We start from the raw sequence: 11,648 nt of genomic DNA on the forward strand, positions 1-11,648 counted from the left end.
TTGAAGTAACAGAAAACAACAAAATATATAACAGGGAAGTCATTTCCAAACACAAGGCCAACTAAAGCTATGGAGCGGAGATAGATAAGGGAGGAGGCAGACTCCAAAGCTGTCTGCTCTTTAGCCCAAATCTTTTGGAAAATAAGATGCTTTTAAGATTAATATTAAGATTTCTGAACATTAGCCCCCTGTGATTTAAAATCATTAAGATTCTACAACTGTGCTAATTATTACAGCACATTTGCATGAGAGAGAAGTTTGTATGGGAGGAGGAGATGGTGGAGTGATAGGCAAGTTGGAGAAGGAAATCAACATTCCTTGAGTAGTAACTTTTCTGTGTCTAAAGCCATAAGCTAGGCACACTCAGTGCTTAATTGACTTCTGTCATACACAATGTGGGATGCCAATGTCACTAATCTTTCAGATGACACAGGTGACACTCAGAGGTTCAAGTCACATGCCAAGCCTCAACCAAGATTTCCGTTGAGGAACCGGAAGATAAATATAGGATGAGGGACTTCAGATCAGCTGTCCAGACTTAAGAGATAACAAGAGAGGTGTTGGGGAGGGTGCTCTCAAGGTGTGGGAACTGCCAGCTGACGAAGCAACAGCAGTTCCCTCTTCACTCTCACTAATGCCTGTCCCTAAAAATCCACGCACACTGGGTGTGCGTCAACATGTATAATGCTCAGGGACAGTCAAAGAAATAGAGGTTTTTGCCTTGTTTTGTTTTGCTTTCAATTTTTAATGAACAGCTGGGTTTATTTTCTTCAGAAGGGATTATCAAAGCCTTTCTTGAGGCCTGAGCTGCCTCACAAAACCTCCCACTTTTCCCTTCGAGTCTGTGGGTTTCTCTCTGTATCCTCTCTAAGTATGTGCTTCCCCTCCTCTTTCTCTTCTTGGCTGGCTCACCCCATATCACTCCCTTTCCCACATTCTCCCTCTCCCTCTGTTGCTCTTCACCTCTCAAAGCTTTGTTTCTTTCTCTCTTCTTCCTTCCCGCTCACCTTCTCCTTTCCTCTTCTCTCTGCTATTTTTCCGTTTCTCTGTTTCTCTTCTACCTAACTCGTGTGTGTGTGTGTGTGTGTGTGTGTGTGTGTGTGTGTGTGTGTGTTTGCCTGCCTTCCTTCTTTTCTGTCTCTCTTCTAAGCAAGCCCAAATCATCTCCCTTCTGGCATTGTTAAACATGGAAGAGAACAACAGAGAAACATGCTCAGGGCACTGGAAGCGGGTTTACCATCTTGCTATCATCAATGCTATGTCCCTGTTGCAGCCAATGTCTCAGAGCAGTCCTGAGTCCCATCTTATCATCTACACTATCACAGAGGGGAATAAAGAACCATTTAAACAAAAAACACTGGCATCTCTATCAATCACTTACAAAATCTATGAGGGTCCAAGTGTCTGCTACTTTCTACATAAAAGGAGTAATTAATTAAAACAAAATGCAGATCACAACCAAACTTCCACAAATTCTTGCATGCATGCCATGAGAATCTTCACTTGAACAATAAAGAAAGAGGAAAAACAATGTACAACTCCTATTTAAAACTTTTCAGGCAAAATATCATCCGCAAATACACATGTTTGTAATTCATTAAGAGAAAACAATCCAGTTTTAAATAATGCATTTAATAACTTACACAAGTTTTGTTTGCACCATGATAAAAATCTTTTTCTCAGAGGCACAAATTAAAAATAAGCCATCATTTGCATTATATCTACTTTCTGATTTTAAATCCATTGTTATCTAAGCGCTGATATTTCCATTCCTCCTATTTAATTCAAACTGATAGGCAGAGTCCTTGCTACAAAACATCCTCAAAGATTTAAAAAAAAAAAAAAAGACCCTGTGAATATCAGATCAATTATGAAGACGATGTTCTGATTAGATGTCATTTGAATTGCACTATTATTCACCAAAGGATATTGTAGGCAAGTATTTGTAATAGGGTAGGAAATGATTTGGAATTCATTGCTGAAGATGAGGACGACTTGAAACAAGCCTTTATTGGCCTCTGAAGCCTCGTGAAGAACATTTGCTCTTCATGTGCCTGTGCAGCTCTGCTCTGCAGATCTCAGATGCTGTCCTACGGTACTGTCCAAACTCAACAGAGAAGCCACCATTCTTTCCCTGGGGTTGTGCTACTGTCCAATGAGTGCACAGTAAGAGCAGTCCTGCCAACCCTACCTAACGCACTTGCCTCAACTAGAGCTTCGCTACACCTCGGTGTAATTTTTGGAAAAAAAGAAAAACTTCTTTTTGATGAAGTAAAATAATTAAAAAATAATAAACAAATCAGAACTTCCCGCTAGAGCCATTAGATTCAAAGCTAATCCTAGAATCTCAGCATGACAACCCATCAAGTAACGGATCAACACCCTGAGACCACATTTATCATTTTCTCAGCAAGGCACCAATGAATAAGTCCTTAATGAAAAGTTCCAGCTATAGGTACAAGTCTTTTTTTTTTTTTTTTTTTTTTTTTAGACGGAGTTTCGCTCGTTACCCAGGCTGGAGTGCAATGGCGCGATCTCGGCCCACCGCAACCTCTGCCTCCTGGGTTCAAGCAATTCTCCTGCCTCACCCTCCTGAGTAGCTGGGATTACAGGCTTGCGCCACCATGCCCAACTAGATACAAGTCTTTACAAAAGAAAAATAATAATTTGTAAAAGGTCACCTTAGCACTCACTTGCAACCTCAATTCTAGAGCTGTTTTCCATAAATGTACCTACCCTGTGTATGATGCATCTATTAGAAAATTTAACATATTTTCTTTTTCTACCCAGCCTCCTCCCATCTCATTTTCCCTTCTTTCTTTCTTATTACTTACCTTCTTCCTTCCACAAAAATGTATGCAGCCCCAAGTAGAATAACAATAGCAGTTAAAAGTTTTGGAGACAAGGCAAGAATCTTACTGCCACAAGCTAGATAATACTTGATAATAAAATTACACTAGAGTGAACAAGAGAGATGAGATGTAGAAAAAAATTGTGAAGAGAGGGGAGACAAAGTCAAGCTTGATGAAATGATGCAAGCCCTCAAACAGAATTGAGCCTGGAGTTTTTAAAAATTCTGTGTGCCCGCAAGTTACCCTCTTAATTCATTTTTAGTTGTGTTTCTATCACTGGCAATTGAGTCCAAATTAGTAAAGCATTTGTCTTCTACCAGAGAATTTAATATATGTATTTTCTTCATTTACTCCATAAATATATTCTGTGCCCCTAACATATTTTAGGCCTTTTGTGACAAAGAATGGCAAGATTAGTAAGATATAGCCATTGCTGGGGACATAGAAACACACTTGCTCTCAACAAGTAAAGCGCCGCTAATATTATAGGTTCATCCTGGGAAGAATTATACTATGAATAATAAATATTTTTTCCTCTATTCACTGACTTAGTACTCTCAAGTGAAGAGACTGAATATACAAGTGAATACTGGCCAGACTATCTATCAAAATGCAACTCTGACCCACAACCAGCAACAATCAGCCGAGGAAACCAACCTGTTATCTATCGTAACCAGTCCAGGAAGTCAGACTTGTATGCACCAAACAGCCCAAGAAGCCAAACAATAACCCTTGCAGTAATCAATCCAAAATGGCCAAGACTTGATAAATAACCCAAAAACATCCCAATATTCAGCCCTGCTTTCAACATATGATCAACCAGAGAAAGCCAAACATGCACCGCTAACCAATCATGTAAGCTACCAATTAGGCTGCCTACAAGTAGGTTCTTTTACAAACATATTTGGATCAGGGTCTTCTCCTTACTCCATTAGACACCTGACCCATTTCTCTGCCTGCCTTTCAGTTTCTGCCACAACAGAAGTGATGACAGTGATTCCCTTGCTGAAATAGCAAGCTCTGAATAACTGTTCTCATTTGAGGCAAGGGTCTTCATTTACTTTCATGAATTAACGAGGTAAGAAAGAAATCCCAAGAACGTTAATCTACCCAGTAACCTCCTTAGTGAAATACACCCTATTGACACCAGAGCAGAGCTGTTCCTTAACCTCACATTTTATTTCCATTCATTTTAGAACTTAATCATACAGAACCTATTACTGGAATTTCACTTTACATATCTAAGCATATCTACATCTCCATCAGGTCTTTTAAGTCCTTTTTCCTTATTCACAGTCCTTTGAATGGTATTCTAAACCATTAAAAATTTCAAAACCAGGTAAAATTATGAATCTCATACAGATATAATATTAACCCACATTAAAGATTTTATCCAATATTCATCGATTAAATAAGGAAACCAGGCAAATGTTATAACCCAGATCCATGGAGAAATCAAAAAAGCACACGTATGTATGGAGTAGTTTTAAAATGAATATTCAAATCAGTAACAAAACTAGCTTTTGTTGGTGAAAGAAGAGGAGATTTACATGTCTATAGACAAGAATTATTTTACATTTCTAACAGTTATCCACAACTTATAGAATTGTGTAATAGCTCCCACAGAATCAGAATCAGATAACCCAAAAGGATGTACTCTGGGTAATGAATGAGTCTCATTGAAGTACAGATTTTTCCTTTACAACTTAGTGAATTGTTGTTTTGTACTGTTTTATATGATGGTTGGTCAGGTGCAGCCACAGGTGGGAAGACAGGAGAGGCTCAGGAAAACAAATTTCACTATATTCACAGGTCCTAGAAACAGGACGTATCACACACCTTGACGAACCACATGGGAAAGACACTAGGGAAACAGAAGAGAAGAGGGAGCTTGGGGGAAGCCAACAGAGCCTTGATGGGGATTTCTGTGGGAAAGGCAGGGCGGGGTAGCATAAAGCTTTGGATCAGCTGGTTTGAGTAATATTAGTGGTTCCTAAGGTATAAGGGTCATCCCTAGCTGTTGGTACATGTCCCTGGCATGACTAAGGAGAAGAATATTGCCTCCCAGGATGTACAAACCATCTGAATTGACAACATTCACCTATCAAAGATATGTTCCTGGCTGAGAATTGCTATCTCTAAGAATTGGCTGGCCCTGGGCAGGTCGTATCTCCCTAAACAGAAAGGTTTTCTAAGATGTCAAAAAATCATAATATATAGAAAAATTTTAAATATAAATGTAATACAATAATCAAGATGAACATTGATGAAAACAATAAAAGTTTACCATTTATCAAGTTCCTATCACTGGCCAGGTCCTGTGCTAAGCATTTGGCAAACCCCATCTCATTGAATCTATGCAATGACACTGTGAGAAAGAAATTATCATCTCTTCTTCACAGATGAAGAAATTAGGACTTAGGATAGCTCAAGGTCACACAGTTAATAAAGAATCAAAAGTGTGAGGAATCAAAGCCAGAAACTTAGGGTTTGTAGCCCAAAATTGACAAGCAAGCTTTCATTGACGGGAAGAAGGCACTGTGCTTAAGGTGATGTGATTAAAAATGATGATACTGTGCTTAAAAGACAATGGATATATTTTAATATAGCTGACTGCTTCATTCACATATGTTAATCGCAGGATCCCCTGAAAGGGTCTGAGTTTCTGATACTTCTCTGTACGACCATACAAATTCATAAACACCACCTATTAGTCAAAAAAATTAATTACAAAATGCCTAAAGTCTTGGGGGAGAAGAGTTTGTATGTTGGTTGAATAATGATTTCTGAAGGCCAAAAACTAAAAGTATTCTTGTTTCTTCCTCTTCCCTCCAATCCATATCCAATGGACAATATAGCTCTACAATATAACATGCATGTAACAACAACGTGCACCAAATCTAACTCCAAGCAACCACCACTCCCATCAAGACTTCACCACACTAAATGCCACCAGAAGCACAGAATCCATGCTCTTTCTGCAGCAGGTTGTAATGGCATCTGACTTCCATTTGGCTTTGCCTTCAGGAAAACCTTTGGGAGCAAACAGATATAATTTCCCTAAGCAGGCACAGAAAGGTAGCTTAGCAAACTAAAGACTCAACTTAATGGATTAAGCATCTGGCTTAAGGAGACTTAAATCTGACTTAATGATATTGCAAGTCCCTGGAGCCACTAGTTCAAATTCTGACTAAAGCTTTCATGGTTCATCAGAAAAAATGCCTGCAAATTTGCTTTATTCCGTAGATAAAGGGTAAACCTCAGAAACTTATTTACATGCCCCTTATTTACAGGCTGAAGATGAATTTTCTAATGACAAGTCACTATCCCTCAGGACAGTCAGATCCTAGCTTCAGGCCCCATCCTGCACCTAAGGGACAATTTCAGTAACATCAGAATAAGAGCTCTTCCTTCCCCACCTCACTCTGTCAGAGCCTACAGTCTTTGCTCAAATGTCATCTTCACAATAAAATCTTTACTTAAAGCCGCATTAAAAAAATTGCCACCACCTTCATTTCTCTACATTCTTTCTCTGGTTTGTCTTCACTGCTCTTACCACCACCCAATTTGCTGCATATTTTATGTATTTAAGTGTCTATCTCCCCATCAAAAACAAAAACTCAATAGGGTCAGGACTGTGCACGCTTAGCTCTCAGCTACATGATCAAAGTTCAGAACTAGACCCATCATGTACTGAAGGTTCAAAACACACTTTTTTTTATTATTTTTTTGACACAGAGTCTGGCTCTGTCACCCAGGCTGGAATGCAGTTGCACAATCATGGCTGACTGCAGGGCTCAAGGGATCTTCCCACTACAGCCTCCTGAGTATCTAGGACTATAGGCCTGTGCCACCACATCTGGCTAATTTGTTTTTTTGTTTTTGTTTTCGTTTCTTTTTTAAGTAGAGACAAGTCCTCACAATGTTGCCCAGGCTGGTCTCAAACTCCTAGGCTAAAGTGATCCTCCTGCCTCAGCCTCCCAAAGTGCTGGGATTACAGGCATGAGTGACTGTGCATGGCCCAATACGCTCTTAATAAATAAATCTGAGAAAATGGCTCCATACAGGGCCCAGTTACTTAAGACCAAAAACTAGGAGTAACCTTGATTCCTTCCAATAAAAAATTTCTTCCTTCCTTGATTCATAACCAATCCGTCAGAAAACACTGTTAGCTCATTTAAATAAATCTCATCTCATTAAAGTAAGTGTTTAATATATCCACCAGCATCACCCAAGTTAACATCATTATTGATCTAGACCATCATAATCTTCCACCAATCCAAGCCGTTCCCCACCCACGGCCATATCATCTTTATTATTATTAATTTTTCACAAAAAATTTATTGTCTCATTTCTATGCTTAACACCTCCAATGGCCTTAAAATCAAATGTAAACTCCCTAACGTGGCATCCAAGGTCCTGCCTGATCCATGCCCACCACCTTTCTCCCTTCCCCTGTACCAGCAACATTCATCTTTGCTCACTCATAACTTGGGCAAAGTTCTATCTATCTTCCTTGGGCCCGTGAATATCTGTATTCTTTGCTTAGAATATCTCCTAAGCCCTACCCACTTCTAATTATTCTAAGCTACTTTAGACATTAACTCCCCAGAGGGAGAATTCCCAAAATTCCTTATCAAAATGCCCACCTTCCCCAACCAGAGGTTTCCTCCTTGTTTTCTTTATAGCATAAATCACAGTTTCTTTGTACTCGATTTTTCTGCTTTTCTTCCTCTTTAGACTTTTAGTTCTCCATGAGGCCTAGGCCAGGAGTATCGCTCCTCATGGTCTAACACTGCCTAATACACAACAGGAGTTTAATGTCTACCTGTTGAATTCTTAAGTAAATCAGAAGGTATGAGACGAGGGCGAGGCACCTAGGGCAATAGGTCCTAGTGTCCACTCTCAGGATTGTACAAGTGCAGAGATGGCACGGGGTCAACCCTTGAGAGTGGGATCTTCTTCCATGTTTTTCCATAGGCACTCTGCTTGTTTTATCTGTTTCTGCCCTAAGTTGTCATCCGATCACCCTTAGCACTCACCAGATTTTGAATCTCATTTCCAGTTTCCTGCTTCATAGCCAAAAGTGAGTCCTTATTTCCCTTGGCCAAAGCCCCTATAGTACAGCAGATAAATATATTTAAAATAGGGGCCATTCTAATTAAAGGTCTTTTGGTTCCAATCAATATAAATCTCATTGAGCAAGCTCTGCTAGTCATGTGGTCACTGTAAGCACAAAACAATTGGATGGATATCCAACAAAATAACTAAAATACAGTGGTCTCACCATAGAAATGGAATAATGAACATTTGTGCCAACATTTCCATCTTTCTAGGGCTTGCACAATATTCCTCACCTTTGCTCCTGTCCATGGATCTAGTCCACTGGTCTCTTCACCGACGCTTCTATGTATGCCTTGTATGTGGTTCTGCACAGTCCCACGGCCCATGCCACCGCATTCTTTCAATTCTACTCACTCTCGCTTTCTGGATTACTAATGCAGTATCTTTTAGCTCATATTCTTCAACAGGTGTATCTGGTTGTCACTGACCATCTAGTGGATTGTCCAGCTTTGGGTCATGTGCTTATTCTCTGTATGTTTGAAAAAATGAAGCAGAAACTGTGGCTTTACGGGTTTGAAGGGGACTGTTAGGCCCTCATGATTCTTGTCATGGATAGACAGTTTCCTTGACCATTACCAATTATTAGAACTGGCACTCTCCGGTGGGCTGGCTAGGACTTCCACCAATAACCTCCTCTCGACAAGACCTGCTGTTCTACCTACTTGTTTAAATTTTCTCATTAGACTCATTCATGTATTTACTTAATAAATACTTATTGAGAGTTTACTATCTGCTAAATCCTCTGCTAGTCTTTGGGGACACAGTGGTCTGTCTTCATGAAGCTCACTGTCTAGTAAAAGATAAACTCACGTTCTCCCTGTAGGAGGGAGTAGGCCCTGAAGTACAATAAAGGATAATAGAAACAAGCCTTGGTACAAGCATGTGAGATGATACAGGGTGATTAATCTTGTTCCCAATTAACTTGGAATCCAGAAATAACTAAGTCATGACCACTCATAATGATGACTGTCCTTAAGAAAATCTCGAATATGGACAAAGGTAGATTCTGTTGGGAAGTCAAAGCAAATACCTGTGTAATTCTTACTCTTCATTCTGCAACAAAACTGTACTATGCTGGTAAGATTCAACTACTGTCTGCAAATAAGTCTTATGATAATAGTGCTAATGATGACCAAATGCATTGGAAGATTGAGTTAAAGCCTCTTTGGGAGAGAGATCCAAGATGGCTGATCACTAGCAGCTCAGGATTGCAGCTCCCACTAAAAGAGCAGAGAACGAGAGGACACCACACTTTCAGATCAATTTTTGTTGCTCACGCACCAGGAGATTCCCAGCGGAGGGGCCCCACGTGTTGCCAGTGTGACTCTTGAGGCCGGTGAGGCGGTTTTGCCGCTGCCTTGGAGCGGCGGTTCTTGGTGCAGTCAGAAAAGCACCATCAATCTTAACGCCGCTGTTTTGGCCAGCGCAGTGGGTTGCTCAGATTCTAGAGCCGGGAGTCAACAAGTTGGACGTCCATTCAGAAGCCCAACTATAAAGATGGTAATTATAAAGACCACAGATGGATAAATTTATAATGAAGGGAAGAAACCAGCCTAAAAAGGCTAAGAATGCCCAAAATCAGAATGCCTCTCCCTCTACAGGGGATCACAGTTCCTCACCAGCAACAGAACAAGGCCTGATGGAGAAAGATTGTGTTCCATTAGCAGAAGCAGGCTTTAAAAGGTGTGTGATAAGAAACTTCTGTTGGGAGGCCGAGGCGGGTAGATCACGAGGTCAAGAGATCGAGACCATCCTGGTCAACAAGGTGAAACCCCGTCTCTACTGAAAATACAAAAAATTAGCTGGGCATGGTGGTGCGTGCCTGTAATCCCAGCTACTCAGGAGGCTGAGGCAGGAGAATTGCCTGAACCCAGGAGGCAGAGGTTGCGGTGAGCCGAGATCGCGCCATTGCACTCCAGCCTGGGTAACATGAGTGAAACTCCGTCTCAAAAAAAAAAAAAAAAAAAAGAAAAAAGAAACTTCTGGGAATTAAAAGAACTTGTTCTAACCCAATGCAAAGAAACTAAGTACTTTGAAAAAAGGTTTGACGAAATGTTAACAATAACACACAATTTAGAGAGGAATATAAGTGAATTACTGGAGCTGAAAAATACAACACGAGAACTTCGCGAACTAAGCACAGGTTTTAACAGCCGAATTGACCAAGCAGAAGAAAAGATATCAGAGGTCGAAGACCAACTTCATGAAATAAAACAAAAAAACAAGATTATAGAAAAAAGGATAAAAAAGAACGAGCAAAGTCTCCAAGAAATATGGGACTATGTGAAAAGACCTAATCTACGTTTGATAGGTGTACCTGAATGTGACGAACAGAATCAATCCAAGCTGGAAAATACGCTTCAGGATATTATTCAGGAAAACTTTCCCAACCTAGCAAGGCAGGACAATATTTAACTCCAGGTTATACGGAGAACACCACAAAGATATACCTCAAGAAGACCAACCTCAAGGCACATAATCACCAGATTCACCAGGGTTGAAATGAAAGAGAAAATACTGAGGACAGCCAGAGAGAAAGGTCAAGTTACCCATAAAGGGAAGCCCATCAGACTCACAGCAGATCTCTCAGCAGAAACCCTACAAGCTAGAAGAGAGTGGGGGCCAATATTCAACATCCTTAAAGAAAAGAACTTTCAACCCAGAATTTTACATCCAGCCAAACTAAGCTTCATAAGTGAAGGAAAAATAAAATCTTTCGTGAACAAGCAAGCACTCAGAGATTTCATCACCACCAGGCCTGCTTTACAAGAGCTTCTGAAAGAACCACTACACATAGAAAGGAACAACCAGTATCAGCCTTTCTAAAAAATGCCAAAAAATAAAGAACATCAACATAATTAAGAAATTGCATCAACTAATGGGCAAAACAGCCAGCTAACATTAAATGACAGTATCAAACTCACATATATTGTTATTAATTCTAAATTTAAATCAACTAAATCCCCCAATCCAAAGACACAGACAGGCAAAAAAAGCCAAGACCCATTGGTATGCTACATCCAGATCCATCTCACATGCAAGGATACACAAAGACTCAAAACAAAGGAATGGAGAAAAATTTACCAACCAAATGGAGAGCAAAAATAAATAGAAAGCAGGAGTTGCAATTTTTGCTGAAAATAGACTTCAAAGCAACAAAGATCTAAAGAAGCAAAGAAGGATATTACATAAAGGTAAAAGGATCAATGTTAACAAGAAGAGCTAAAGATCCTAAATATATATGCATCCAATACAGAAATACCCAGATATATAAGACTTATAAAGAGACTTGGACTCCCACACAATAATAGTGGGAGACTTACAGATCAATGAGACAGAAAGTTAACATTGATATTCAGGACTTGAACTCAGATCCGGAACAAGTAGACTTAATTAACATTCATAGAACTCTCCACATTAAATACACAAAATATACACTCTTATCAGTACTACATCACACGTAGTTACAGGTTTAAATGAAATATTGGTTGGCTGCTTGTTAATTATTTTCTTCCCTCATTTTTTTTTATGTCTCTATTATTAAACACAATTACAGGCATACCCATTTTTAGACTGCATTCTAGCCCGGGCAATAAAGCAACACCCCTGTTCTCTCTCCCTCTTCCTCTTTCTTCCTTTCCTTTATTCTTTTTTTTTATTCTTTTTCTTTCT

General features: G+C 39.7%; 1 non-coding gene across 1 annotated transcript; it reads left to right on the forward strand.

Moving 5' to 3' along the window:
- The first annotated feature begins 2,122 nt into the window (after positions 1-2,122).
- On the forward strand, positions 2,123-2,247 carry LOC116535232. The gene has a single exon (XR_004262109.1). It is a non-coding gene; the product is annotated as a U4atac minor spliceosomal RNA (small nuclear RNA).
- The last annotated feature ends 9,401 nt before the right edge of the window (positions 2,248-11,648 follow it).

The sequence above is a fragment of the Sapajus apella genome, unplaced genomic scaffold, assembly GCF_009761245.1.
Source record: "Sapajus apella isolate SASKATOON/1434 unplaced genomic scaffold, GSC_monkey_1.0 scaffold92, whole genome shotgun sequence".
NCBI lineage: Eukaryota > Metazoa > Chordata > Mammalia > Primates > Cebidae > Sapajus > Sapajus apella.